This window comes from Haemaphysalis longicornis, unplaced genomic scaffold (genome assembly GCF_048455015.1).
Source record: "Haemaphysalis longicornis isolate Haplotype H1 unplaced genomic scaffold, Haemaphysalis longicornis Haplotype H1 scaffold_303, whole genome shotgun sequence".
Classification (NCBI taxonomy): domain Eukaryota; kingdom Metazoa; phylum Arthropoda; class Arachnida; order Ixodida; family Ixodidae; genus Haemaphysalis; species Haemaphysalis longicornis.
Window position 1 is genome coordinate 244,490 of NW_027526337.1, and position 13,955 is coordinate 258,444.

Sequence of the window (13,955 nt, forward strand, 5' to 3'; positions counted from 1 at the left end):
ATGATCACTTCTCTGTGAGACAAAACCGACTAGAAAATGACGTCTTCATTGTATTCTAGATTTTAGTCAATCCACCTTCTGAAAGATATCCCGGCTGTTTTCGCTAAGCGGCCTGTCCAGTAGTTCGTCGCGCATTACAACCCGTCCGTATACTCGGCCGGTCCTATTTGTTTTGCCGAGTTGGCCGGCCAGCTCGCCGGACGTCTTGTTTGCCCCTGGCCACGCCAGGCCGGCAGGGTAATCTCTTCTTCGCTAACGGAAGCCTAAACGACGACTTTCCCCAAAATAGCAGCGCGCCTCCTTGGGACGGTTTTCGGCGGGCATGAGTCACTTGTTCTGCCTCGAGTGTGTTGTCGATAAACAGGAGGAAACAAACACGGGGAGGAGCAGCCGCGGCGGCGACCTTGTGGGAATTAGCCATCGGCTGACGTTGTTCCGCTTTGTGGCGCTCTCGATGGCTAGCAGATACCGCTAGCTGCGACGTGGCCCCTCGTCGTACCCCGGGGCCCAGCCAAGCAAAACACGAGCGCGGCGGAACGAGCCGGGTCCACTAAACGCGCGCGGTGGAGCGCCTCGGACGGGCAGCAAGAGGGGCTCATTCAGGCGAGACCCCGCCGGGACTACGGATTTGTTCCGCAGCGCCGCCGCCGCCGCCGCCCATGCGAGGGCTCGACAGAAAAGGCGCACCGGCGGACCTGCGCTCGATGCACCCGGGAATCTACGTCGGCAAGCCGTGAGCTTCTTTTGCACCGTGTCCCCGAATCATCTTGTAGATTACGTGCGGGTGTTTTCTTTCTTTGTAATTCTGGCCGGACCCGTGTTCTCGGGACCTAAGAAGGGCTTGTAGCAGGCAATCTGTAACTCTTGTCACTTCTTCGCCAACTATTTTACCCCTGGAAGATGTGATCGACTGATGCTCAGAGCTTCGACGCCAGCTGGCGTGAACTTTCAGTGAGAAATATATAGGGATTAGTTTAGTGTGGTCTGTGTTATTGGTATGGTTTTGCATTTTCGGAGTTTCTTATCTGGTATCTCCTTCAGCGTAATAGTCTAAGCGACAGTAGGTCCTAACCTTACACGCAAGAGTAGGGAACTTTGCTGATAGGAAAATCTCGAAGAAAGGGCGTGCAGCGTCTCCTATTCTCTTGCTGTTGATTGTGCAATACCTGCCGCTCCGAAGCGCTTGTGCAGTTCTTCGCCCATGTAGTATGTCAGATCTGGCCGAGAATAGATGAGACCCGTGTGCCCGTGCCATAAACAAACACACTGTCAGTCAGGAACTTGCCGGCGCGGTTTCGTGTCAGTTTATAGACGAGTGGTGTTTGTGCCTTTGGGTTTATAGAGCTCAGCCTTTGACTCAGCTTCGTACTTCTGCAGCTGTCAACGGTCCGCCTTCCACTTCCAATTGTTGTTGTTCTCTGGGCCATCCGCGCAGCTGCCACTCTTAGACTCCTGCCGCATAGAGGAAGCCGGGCCCATTGATTTAGAAAAGAAGTCCCGCTGGGCATGACGTCTGTCCTCCTCCGGTCCACACCTTTTCCTGCCCCGTATGCGACAATTTGCGCGCGCAAGTTCCTCCCCTGTTTCTTCTTTTGTTTTTGTTTTTTTCTTTTTGTACCCACATTTCTCCCATTCTAGCGCTCGTTTCCTATGCGAGCGCCTAGCGGCATCCTGTGACGCACTTTTGTTTCGCATTCCCCTCCCCCGGAGTCGCGCAGTTGCAACAGAAAGCGCTGTTGTCACCCGCGGAGTTGTGTCTGCAGTCGGGCAGGTGAAAGACCGGTAACAGTCGCTTTGAAGTTCCCTTCCACATTCCCTTAGCTTCGTTATCATCGCCATCGAGTTTTGTTGGTGGCCGTTCACGGTACAAGTCGAGCCGTCCATCGCCTTGGCGAGAGTTAGGCCTCGTTTGTTCTTGCTCTGCGCCAGGCTCTGTTCGGTGAGTGCCAACCGGAGAATAGTTGCACTGTCCTGGGCTGAGAACGTCCTCTGGAGGACCAGCTCCAGAAAAGCAACCTAAGCAGCCCTTAACTCCACTGTTAACCCTTTCGAGCTCCTGTGAACTGTCGCGAACTGTTGTGCTGTCAAGAACGCCAGCGAGCTCGTGTGCAGAGAGCTGACCTTCTGGGAACGACGTGAGCGACCTTCGCCTTGAGGTGTGCGGACTGTGCACGGCGTACGCTGCTCGACGATTCTTCTGCATACCAGGGACGAGTGAATGCAAATGACCACGGGTGCAGTGAATGTGTAGAGCATCAGTGTTGTGCGTGTGTGGAGTCCCAGCGCTGCCAAGTCGTTCCAGTGCGTTTCCTGCGTCCTCTAAGACCGCGGCAGTTCTTTCTGGGTGGCGTAAAAAGATGCCCTAAATTGGTTTGAACGTGCCTCAGGGCAGCTCCCGTTGACGTAAAAGCCGCTGCTAGCGACCGTTTTTTTTATTGACGGAGTGAGGAACGTTTGGGATACTTGTGCTGTTCTTTTTACTTCCTACGTGCTTGTCCGGATTGCATCATGAGCACCTCGAGCGGTGACGACGACTTTTCGTCGGCCGCTTCACTGTCGGCCGGCGAGGCGAGCGACGGCTGCGACTGCGACGACTGCTTCCTGGGCATTTCGGACATTATGAGCAGCGCCCTCAGGAGTACGCCGCTGGTCAAAAAGGTGAGGTACGCCGCCCCCTCGTTCCTGACTCCCATAAGCGGAAGAGAATATTTGTTCGGGAACGACGCAATTTGACTGCATAGTATCGGGTGGTCAAAGTACCACCTACACCGCGCCTTTAAAGCCGGTGTAAATCTTAGATAAGATTCCGGGGACTCTGCACTGTCCTATGTACCCAAAGTCACGTCAGTTTGCCGACTGCGACAGTCGGCAAACTTGCCGACTGTCAGTTTGCCGACTGTGACAGTCGGCGAACATTCCACTGGGGACATGGCGGAACCCAGAAAGCCAGGGTACAACAAAGTAAACAGACATTAGGAACATAACGGGGACACTTTTATTCCTATGCACACGCAAACGCTCATATTCTTCTCCTCCAAAACAATTAGGCGTTCGGTATTCGTACAGAATTATTCTGAAAGGTAACTCAAAACCCTTTTCTCACAACGCTGTTCTACCTGACGTGTCCCCCGTTCGAAGTGAAGGCGCGACGGCAGGAGGGAGAGGGGGATTATTTCGGTCTCAGCAGAGATATTTGGGGGAGCAGGAGCACAGGGACGCTCCCATGGGGGCATCCCTGTAGTAACGCTGCACCGTAGTAACCCTGTAACGGTGCACCGTTCCCTCTTCTGACCGACTATGTCGCGTACATCCCTTCCCGACGCGGTTCCCAATGTTCCTACTTCTTCAAGAACATGAGTAACTGTTTGACAGACACAGACAAATATCTTTATTGGCGAGATTGGCCGAGGCTGCGGGGTGATGGGATCTGGTTAGTAACGACCAGCCATGGCTGCCTCGCACACAAAGTGCCACAACGCGGCCAACTGCCTGACCTGCCACTAAGATTCCTCTCGAGAGGAGTGTGTCATCCTTTGCTAACGAGGCACGAGTCATGGTGGTGGTTATACGATTGGGATGCCTTGACGAACGTTTGGGCGGACGGACAAATCGCTTGGGGGCCCGCCGTACATTTACCGTACGATTGTACACAAACGCAAAAAGAAACTAGGAATCCAAACGTGCTCGAGCGCGCAGGTGGCGCAGGCGTGATTGCCATTGAAAAGAGATGTGGACATTTCGTGCTATGAAAGGAACATTGGTCACGCCAGTTTTACAGTTGTCAGAAGTATAGTCCCTATACCTTTCGGAAGTGAGTTTGTGGGTTACTTCGAAGAATCTTTTCTTACCTCAGAAAAAAAAAATTAATTTCGAGAAATAGTCGTCTTTTGGGGAACCCATTTGTTTATTTTTTCGCGGATGTATGGAGCCTTGGAAGATATACAGCCCACGAAATTCTCGAATGCCCTTTCGAAAATGCCGCCTTTCTTTTAAAAGCGTGGTACCGTTTATGGTGTGGCTAAACACATTCCCTTTTTCGTAAGAAGCAATTTTTGTCGCTAGATCTTATTCTGTGGAGTTTTGAACACTGCAGATGCAGCATTCATTCTTGCATGCGCTGCGTACATCAAAGCCAAACCTCAAGTTGTTCTGGAAGCTTCCTGTAAGTGAAGGGAACAGCTGCCAAAAAAATGCACACCTAAAAATACGGATGCAGACTTCGATACAAGCATCCCTCGCGTTGCCTCAGTGGCTAATTAGTTGCCTTCTGAGAAGCGGTAGTTAGCGGCTTCGAGTTGCCGGCCGCGGTAACCCCTTACCTGGTGTAGGCGAAAAAAACAAAAACGTTAACGCCTGTGTGTCAATATCTCGAGGTGTGGTAGAAATCATGAGGCTGTCCAAACTATTCTAAAGTACCTGTTGGAGGGCTAAGGAATAATTTACGCGCGAGCTATGAGGCACGCCCTATCGTAGCCTACGCCTATAGCTTCGACGCGTAAAATCCGGGTGCGGTACAAGCAGCCCTTTTCTAATGGAGTATGCCACTCTGATTGCCCGATAGACGGCTATGGAAATGCACGTCACTGTTCCGATGTCTGAAAGACGTTAGTCTTTCTTAGTCTTGCAAAATTTATGCTTCAGTCTTTCTTGGGCTAGCTAAACGCAAAAATTTTCGTCTGTCTATCTATCTCTCTGTCTGTCTGTGCCTGTCCATCCGTCTTTCCGTCCTCCCGTCCGTCCGTCCGTCCGTCTGTCTGTCACTATTGAGTGGCGAGCCTTGTGACTTTCTCCTCAACTTGCGCTCTAGTTTCCGCAGCTGTTAGCACCTTGCGCGCCAGTTTCCGCTGCCACTGAGTGCAGGGAACTCTTGAACGACGTGGTTTTGCCACCACCATATGCTATCCTCCACCGGGGTAAGTTAAAGCCCCTCTATCGCGTCCATGACCGCGGAGGACGAGAGTAATAGAGATGGGCTTTAGAGAGATATAGCAGGAGGGATGCGAGGGTGTATAACGGTGCTCGGCAAGGGTGGGAGGATGGTAATGCGTTGTCACCGAGGTCTTTCTATAAACCACTGCTCCGGTTCTCTCTCTCGCCCGCTTGCCGCTGTGCGTGTATCGGGTGTACGCCGCTGCGTCCCGGAACGAACAAAGTGGCGGCTATCGCCCGCTGTTCCTGTCGTATAAACATCAGTTTCTACCTCCGAGAAGCAGGTGCATTTGCTGTAATGAATGGCATAAAGGTTGACTAGAAAGAGGCTTGCAGCCGGTAACCCTCATGGAGGGGCTGCAACGGACGCACGCCTATTGCTAACCGAGAATGATACTTGCACGGGCCTTCGCCGTGGTCGTCACATTGTGGGTCATGAAGCGTATACCGGCCTACACCACCGATGCAAAACAGGCCATTCTTATCCCCCAGGAGGTCAAAATTAATCCGGAGCCCCCCACTACGGCGCGCCTCATCGCCTGCGTTGCGTCGGTGCGTTAAACACGTCAATCAATCAAAACAGGCCATTCTTGCACCTAAAAACTCTCGCAAAATAAAGCCTTGTTACAGTATCAGTTGCACACATCATGTTTTGCTCTTCGTAAGTCTAAAAAAAAAAGCGCAGGTGATGACCGCAGGGCTGTCATCATCATCATCATCATCATCATGGTCATGCAGTCCGGCACGTAGTCCTCTTCTACATACTTTAACCGTTCGTATTCCTTACGACGTTTAAATTCGTTATTTGCGGCGGAATTTACTTCTTTCATCCCTCCATAAGGTTGTTCGCCTTCCCACGCTTGTCCGCTCTGTAGGTGGCCGACTTATTGCCAGTTGTCCTCATTACATGTCCGGCTGAAGTCGTAATACTTTTGTAGCGCTGACACAGGCAAGGACGAAGCGAACGCAGGCTTCGTCCTCGTCTGTGTCAGCTCTGCCAGAGTACTGCGATGTCACTTTCCTCCCCCACATAAGCAACTCACCAAAGAGGATGGAGTCAGGCTTCGCCAGCCCCAAACTAACACCTTCCCCACAACACGCTTTGGCACAAAATATTCGCCACCCAATACTCACCCCAGTGCAACTTCTGCTGCTTACTTAAAGTTTACTCTCTCTCTCTCTCTCTCTCTCTCTATATATATATATATATATATATATATATATATATATATATATATATATATATATATATATATATATATATATATATATATATATATATAGTCTGGAATCAAAAACTCACACAGAGCGCGAAAAAAGAAGTAGTAGTACCTGAAGAAAGGGAGTCCTCTCCCTGAAACGTCAGTAAACTTTTATTTTTATTTTCAATGTCCTTCTCGTGTGTCTCTGTCTCTACTAACCTTATTATATATATCCTACTAACCATAGAGTTTCATACTAATATACACTAGAGGGAAATGTGGCGCCACCGTCTAGGGGAGCCGCGCTTCGGCGAGCGTGCCGTCATGTACCGAGCAGGCACGTTCCACTTGTCCTTGGCATGGCTCACGAACAGGCTGAAAAGTTGGCTTTGGCTACAAAAATGCAACAATATTACTGCAGAAAATTAATCGAATTTGTTCTGTTATTAAAAAATAAAAGCTCCATAAAGATTGGTTTGCCAGGGATTATTTAGAAGCTTCATGGAAGATGAACAGAAAAACAATGTTAGCCCTTTTGGCTTCAAGACGAAAAAGAAGCCATGTGGCTAACCAAGCCAAGGAGGCGAGGAACGTCGCTAGCTGCAATGGCGCCGCCCACGGCGGCGCTGCATTCGCCATCTGGCGAATGCAGCGCTAGATTTTCCTCTAGTATATATTAGTATGAAACTCTATGCTACTAATAGAGCCAGAAACAAGAACTTTCGTGGCAGAGATCACTTCCTGTTTTCTCCAAATACAAGACGCTTGTTTCTTGCACATACGCGTCACTCTTAATACAAGATGTCTTGGCATTGGCAACTTGTGCAAGTTTGTTATATCTGAGCACGAGGTCGCGGGTTCGATTCCCGGCCGCGGCGGCCGCTTTTCTGATGGAGGCGAAAAGCAAAAACGCCCGTGTGTACGAGATTTCGGCGCACGATAAAGATCCCCAGGTGGTCAAAATTAATCCGGAGCCCTCCACTACGGCGCGCCTCATCGCCTGCGTTGCGTCGGCGCGTTAAACCCCACAATCAATCAATCAATCAAGTTTGTTATATGCATACACCTCCTCAAGCATTTCAGTACGAGTAAGTTAAAAGGGCTGCTCAACATTACTTTCGAATTCGTTACATTTAGCTTCATCCCTACGGCGCAGTTTCCTCTGAAGCAGTGTGTGCAAGTGTTCTCCAAGGTCACTCAACAAGACAATGTCGTGCGCAAATCTCAAGTGTATCCAATATTCGATCTTTACTCGTATTTCCGTCTACCCTGAATAAAACTTTCTAAATGATCCATCTAAGCGAGCTGTCGACAGCTTTATAGAGATGTTTCGTCTTGTCTAACACCCTTCCTTATCGCTCTTCTTACAAGGACCTATCCTGCCCGTGCAAGCTTTGTATGAGTCCTCCACGCGCACTCTGCACGTATCCTGTAAGTCCTGGTGTCTCAATGCTTCCACTTGCTCTGGTGAATACTGAAGCAAATACATTTTTGTAATCTTTAAACGCAACGTAAATGGGTTTATTATACTCTACGCATTTATCTATTGCCTGGTTGATGACATTAATGTGCTCCATTGTTGAGTAGCTTTTCCTAATCCAGCCTACACTCTGTTGTTGGAAATCTAGAGTGCCGTTTATGCTGTTTACTGTTTCCTTGGTGTATACAACGCAGAGTAAGCTAAGGAGGATGTTAACTGAAAGCACTTTGACATCACCTTTCTTGGAAGTTAGAATTATCTTGGCTCTCTGTTTTTCAGTCTAGTTAACCTTTTAGAGCTCTGACGCATTCTGAGAATAATTCTGAAAGCTTTTCTAGTAGATTCTGAAAGCTTTTCTAACAACCTTGAGTAGATCCGCGGTTATTCCGTCATATCCTGGGTCTTTCCCTCACTTCATCACCTTGATCGCCTGTACCACATCGTCTTTAGTTGCTGTTCGAACCTCGCGGACCAGGCTGGTTCGTTCAGTCGTCTTCTCTCCTTGGCGCTGCTAGTGTACAAATCTGCAGAGACCTTTTCGCTACTTGGTTATCTTATACGCATTGTTCGTGATGTATATGCGTGCGTATTTTCTGTCTGCCAGTTGCAAGCTTCTTTTTCGTACCCGTTGAACTTCCTAGTTTTCAATCCTTACAGGGGCCACGATGACAAAATCCAATTTTGGTTCATTAAAAAGACCGCTTTTTTTTACGATAGCAGTAGTGCCAATTCTATCGCGAATTTCAAACAAATAGCTTAGGAAATAATTCGCTCTGTGTCCTTGTTTATATTCGCGCTAGGCTATTTTTAAAATGAACTACCAATTCGCCCAAGAAATAGCTGAGATATTAAGGAAAACATATCAACCAGCGGCGACCCTCCAGCCGCTTTCTGGCTATTTCTTTATGACGTCAGGGGATCTTGTTTGTGCGATTGGCGGCTGCCGATGAAAGCCACCGCCAAGAAACTTAAGTGGGCGATTGTAGTGGGGCTTCTACTTCCGTTCGATTGCGTCGCTTGAATGCTAACGGGCAGTTCGATCACTGATAACAATGTTTTCAGTGCCGGCCCATATCTCGTCTCTCCTACCCGTATTACGTCACTACAGCGCCAAATTTGAAAGTTTCTGAATATTTGTTGCTGTTTTTTTTTTGGGGGGGGGGGGAAGGTTGTGGGGGGGGGGGGGGTAAAAGACGCCTTTCGTGGCTGGACTGGAGCTGAGGGCGTTACGAAAGATATGAAGGCTTAAAATTATCGCAAAAAGTTAGGCACATGGAAATTCCGGTGCGTGCAAGCGTATGCGTGAATCGAAAGCGAAGAAACGGCAGTGAAAGTGAAGCAGACGCCAACTGCAAGTTCCCCTTACGTGACGTCTTGATTATCGCAGCGCCGCCTGTGGTCGCGCTCCCCGCCAATTGATGGTTGTGTTTGCGAATGAATGGAGGTTAACGCACCACTGCTGAGTCAGCAACGGATATGGAAAGGGGGAATGGTGTAAGTTGTGGCGGTTACTGCGCTGCTCGCGTAAGGGAGAAAAAAAAAAACTTGCCCAGTACCCATAAAAACGCGTCCTTCACTGAGGTGTCTTGAAACGGAAAACACGTGTTCTTTATGTTCCGATGCAACACTGAGAGCGGCTGGTCGTAAAGTAGCCACCAAGCTTACATCGTATCTCGCACCACCGGTTAATTCGCGAGTACTTTAAAAAATTAAAGCCGTTCCACTCAATGTTTCTGAAAGCTGTCGGAAGTGCAGAGCAGTGATTCGCCGTAATGGGCTGTAGCGCCGTTATCCGCTCACTGCTACCACTCAACACATTTCAAATTTCCCGCCTTCGCAGAACTCGCGCGCCCCATGCCTAAAACTGCGCCAGCGGGAGTTCTGTTGTTCTTTTCGTGCTTGCTTTTCCCCCAGCACGTACCGGCGTTGCACTGCCACTTTTTCTTTCGCCTACTATCGCAAAAACCAACCCAACGAGCGTTCCGAACTAAATGAACGCGGGCGCTGCCGGTTAATTCCGTATACTTTGCCTCAAATGGTACGTACCTACAGTTTTCATTGCGCTAAACAACGGGGATATGTATGACAAGCGCCAGCGGTTGACGAGTTTCGAACACTTATGACTATATAAATCGCTTGGCTTTCGAAGCCTCTGGGTTACGGCGCGACGACAGCTGGAACGACGGAACGCCGTGTGGCTCTACTTGGGCCCAGCGACCGTTAGCGAGCTACGACGACAAAGCGAGCCCCTAAAGAGCGCTGCGCTTAAACACTTAAAAGTTGTGTTTGCCTAAAGAGCTCTGCACTTAAAGGCTTTATGGCCTTCATACTTTGACACTGCTTATTCTGACCACTGAAAGATGTCTTTCTAGGAAAGCACTTGCGTATAATATCGAAGCCGGCTTTGAAAGGGCTCGGTGCACGCCCTTTGATCGGGAACGCATGGGGGTCTCATAAATGTATTTAATAAAAGGCTTCTGGGCCATTGTATTTTAATAAGAAACTTTCTTTATTGCTTCTGAAAATAATGTCTTTTGAGCAACGCATGTGTGTATACTAGCGAAGCCGACTTTAAGGGGGGCTTGTTGTAAAGCGCTTCATATGGGTACACGGGTTCCTATGGAAGTAGCTATTGTAATTAAAGGCACTGCGGTCGACTTTGTTATCACACGGGTTATATGGCTCCTGGAAAATGTTCTTGCAGCAATGCATTTGTGTATACTTGTGAAGCCGACTTTGAAGAGGCTTGGTGTACCAGCTTTGCAATTCCCCTTCTGGGAGTTTCTTAAAGCAAAATCGTAACGATTCTTATATCTCCATATATGTTATAGGTGGGAAGGCTGTAGGCATGTAGTTAATTCTTCTATCATTCAATATCAACAACTCCGCCAATTCGATTAGCTCATTTTATGAGCGTTGTTTAATGCTGCATTTCACAGTGTGTTCCAAAGTTTGCGGGTTTATTCGGCAGGTTCTACTATCGGCTACAGCTGACTCTGTCGTTACCACGGTTAGGTTGTCATTCAATATTCCCGCGCTATTTTCACTCTCTCCGGTTAAGACTGCGAATTTGCTCTCTAAAGTGTTATTTCAAACACCCGTCTTTGGCTTTTACTGACTACTGCACGTTAGGTGTCCTTCTTTTTGTTAGTTTTGTCCTTTCCCTTTTATGATCAAGCCTTTTAGCGTTACTCAGTGTCCTATGGTAGTGGCTCTCTTCGCCTTTCCCAGCACATAAACCAACTTGCTTAGAACAGAGAGAGAGAGAGAGAGAGAGAGAGAGAGAGAGAGAGAGAGAGAGAGAGAGAGTTTACGGTTCTGTAATTATTAAGCCCTTTGACCTCGGCCGTCCTACAAAAATTCACAGCATATCCACGGGGTGAATGATGATGAGTGGGCGAAGCTCCTGAGGGGAAATAATCGGTAAAACCGTTACTCTTCAGTGAAAGTTCGCCCACTACATCTGTGTCCGAACGTAACGGCTAGAAAGTCTCGCTTAAACCGCGCGTCGGCACCTTGGGGCTGAGCTCGCCTGATGCGTTTTGCAGACGCCTCACGAGCTCTCACTGCATCGGGGTCTGCCTGCCGATACGCGCGCTTTCTCGCCGCTTCCCGTTCTCTGACGTTTTGGAGATCCTCTTCGCGCCGCAGCCGTGCCGCTTCGCGTACGGCAGGGTCCTCGCGCCGTTGCCGTGACGCTTGGGCCTCTCGTTCTCGAACGCTGGGATCTTGGCGGCGGCGTCGCGCAGCTTCACGGAGCGCTTCTGCCTTGCGGGCTCGCACATCTGCAGCCTTATCCATCGGGCGACTCCGAGCGCGCGCCAACAGCGAACGGATTTTATTACAACGCTCCCCGCCATCTAGTAAACAATCCAAGAACTAAACTAGAGGTAGCCACGCCATCTAGTAAACAATCCAAGCGCATCTTTTCATCATATACAAGTACCGCCATCTAGTAAACAATCCAAGAACTAAACTAGAGGTAGCCACGCCATCTATAGTAAACAATCCAAGAACTAAACTAGAGGTGGCTACATACATACGTCGAGGATGGACAGACCCACGCCTTAAGGAGCTTCGCCCCTAAAATGCGTTAGCGTTCTTTCAGGCTAGACATAAAATAACGCTACAATACAGAGGACGCGAGATACACGCCGATCAGGCGCTCTCGCGTCCTTTACTTGTGTTCGCCTTACAGCGGCAGCTCAAGACGCACCGCAGAAGATAGCGACCTTGGGGAATAATTGTTGAATAACCGTGTAGCGGCACAACAGCTGTCGCGATTAATCGTATAATTTATAGTGATCGTTCGTGGACTTGGGTTCAACGAGGAGACCAGTCTGTTAGGCTTGATGTGTCGCACAATCGCCGCTTGAGGAAATATAAAAAAAATTCTACATACTCCGCGTTTTCACATACAAGACCGCTTATATTGCCCCTTGACAAATGTCTTGCAGCCAATGCGTTTGTGTGTAGTAGCGAACCTGACTTTACAAAAGCTCAGTGTATACCTCACCAGAGAAGGATCTGGCCACCCTGGTGCAGTAGTTGGCCCCCACCTCCTACGACTCACCAATCCAATGCTCGGCCCTCAGTCCCCAGGCTAGGTTTAGCAAAGGATACCCTGCGATAGATCACATCCATGTCATCAAACCAGGTAATAGAAAGATTCGCGGAGTGTAATAAGCCCCTTTACATGGAATTTCTAGCCTATGAAACAGCGTTTGATTCAGGAAGCACCGCAGCCGTGCTGAAGCGTTGATAGACCAGGGAAAGGGGATGTACGAAACGGATAATCCTTTACAAGAAAAGCGAAACGTTCCAGTATCAGAAAGGGAGTACGACAGGGAGGTACCATCTAGCCAAAACTGTTCACAGTATGTCTGCAGAGTGTGTTCAGGAAGCTTGACTGGGGAAACACGGGATTGCGGATAAATGGGGAACACTGGAGTCATCTGAGGTTCTCAGACGACACAGTTTAGCTCGGTGAGGACTGCAGAACACCCGCAAAAAATGCTCGAGGAACTGAAATCAGGAAGCACGGCTGTGGGGCCAAAAAATAATAGCCAACTCGGCGATGGAGCAAGCAGAAGAGTAAAACTACCGTGGACAGGATGTCGGTGCTTATCCAGACCGCGAAGAGAGAGAGAGACCCCGGCGCAGAATAGGAAGGGGCTGGGGTGCACTGAGCAAACACTTCCAAACAATGAAAAGTAAGCTGTCTCTGAAAGAAGAATATACATACCAGTGAATATACGACGTGGCGGAAACTTGGCGGCCTACTAAATAACTGGAGAGGAAACTCAGGTCGGATGTCCGCGCCATGGCAGGAAGGATGATAGGAGTAACACGTCGGGACAGGAAACGAGCTTCCTGGATCAGGGAACAACACGAGTAGATGATATCATAGTAGAAGTAAAGAAAAACAAGTGGACTTGGGATGCGCACGTGGTTAGGCGAAAGGACAACCGGTGGACCACCAGGGTGACAGAATGGATGCCGAGAGACAAGTCTAGAAACAGGGGGAGACCAATAACACGATGGAAAGACAAAATATCAAAATTTGGAAGCAAGTAATGGACTCGGGCAGCGCAGGACATGAGCAGTTGGAGAGGTTTTTGTCCAGCAGTGCACCAAAATGGGCTGATGATGATCATGATGATGATGGTGGTGGGCGGCGGTGGTGGGGGGGGCTGCTTGTGTTGCAGCAAAGAATATATCTTTCCAGCAATGCAACCGTGCGGAGGAGTGAATCCGGCCTTAGGGGCATGGTGTAGAGCTGAACGGCTTGCGCATTTATCCGGCCATTCCTACTGGGCAGGTTCCTGCAACTGTTGGCTTTCTTGCTTTGTACTTTTGCCCTGCTGTCCCTCCTTCCTCAAATGCGAATTGCAGTATTCGACCTATCTTGGTGGCAATGTGTGTGAAACCCGTAATGCGAGCGAGCGAGTGAGTGAGTGAGTGAGTGAGTGAGTGAGTGAGTGAGTGAGTGAGTGAGTGAGTGAGTGAGTGAGTGAGTGAGTGAGTGAGTGAGATGCAGAGTTCATTATCGAGCGTCACCGTGAACACATCCTGCAGGAAGCTTGAGGCACGGTGTGTTGCGGCAGGAGCGGGGTCGCTGTATAGCATAGCTTCACAGCACACGGGCAGATTGAGTCACGTACGACGGCGTCCAGTGTGGGGAAAGCGCGCCTGAGTGATCGTTTTACGGTTTGTTATTGTAGCCAGTGCTATCGGGGTGGCTACTGACTGCCTGCGGGCGTGCCGTCGCGGTTTCACGCCGACTCGCCCGCGGCTCCTGCCAGCTAGCGCGGCGCCGCTCCTTGGATGGGCGTACGCACCAC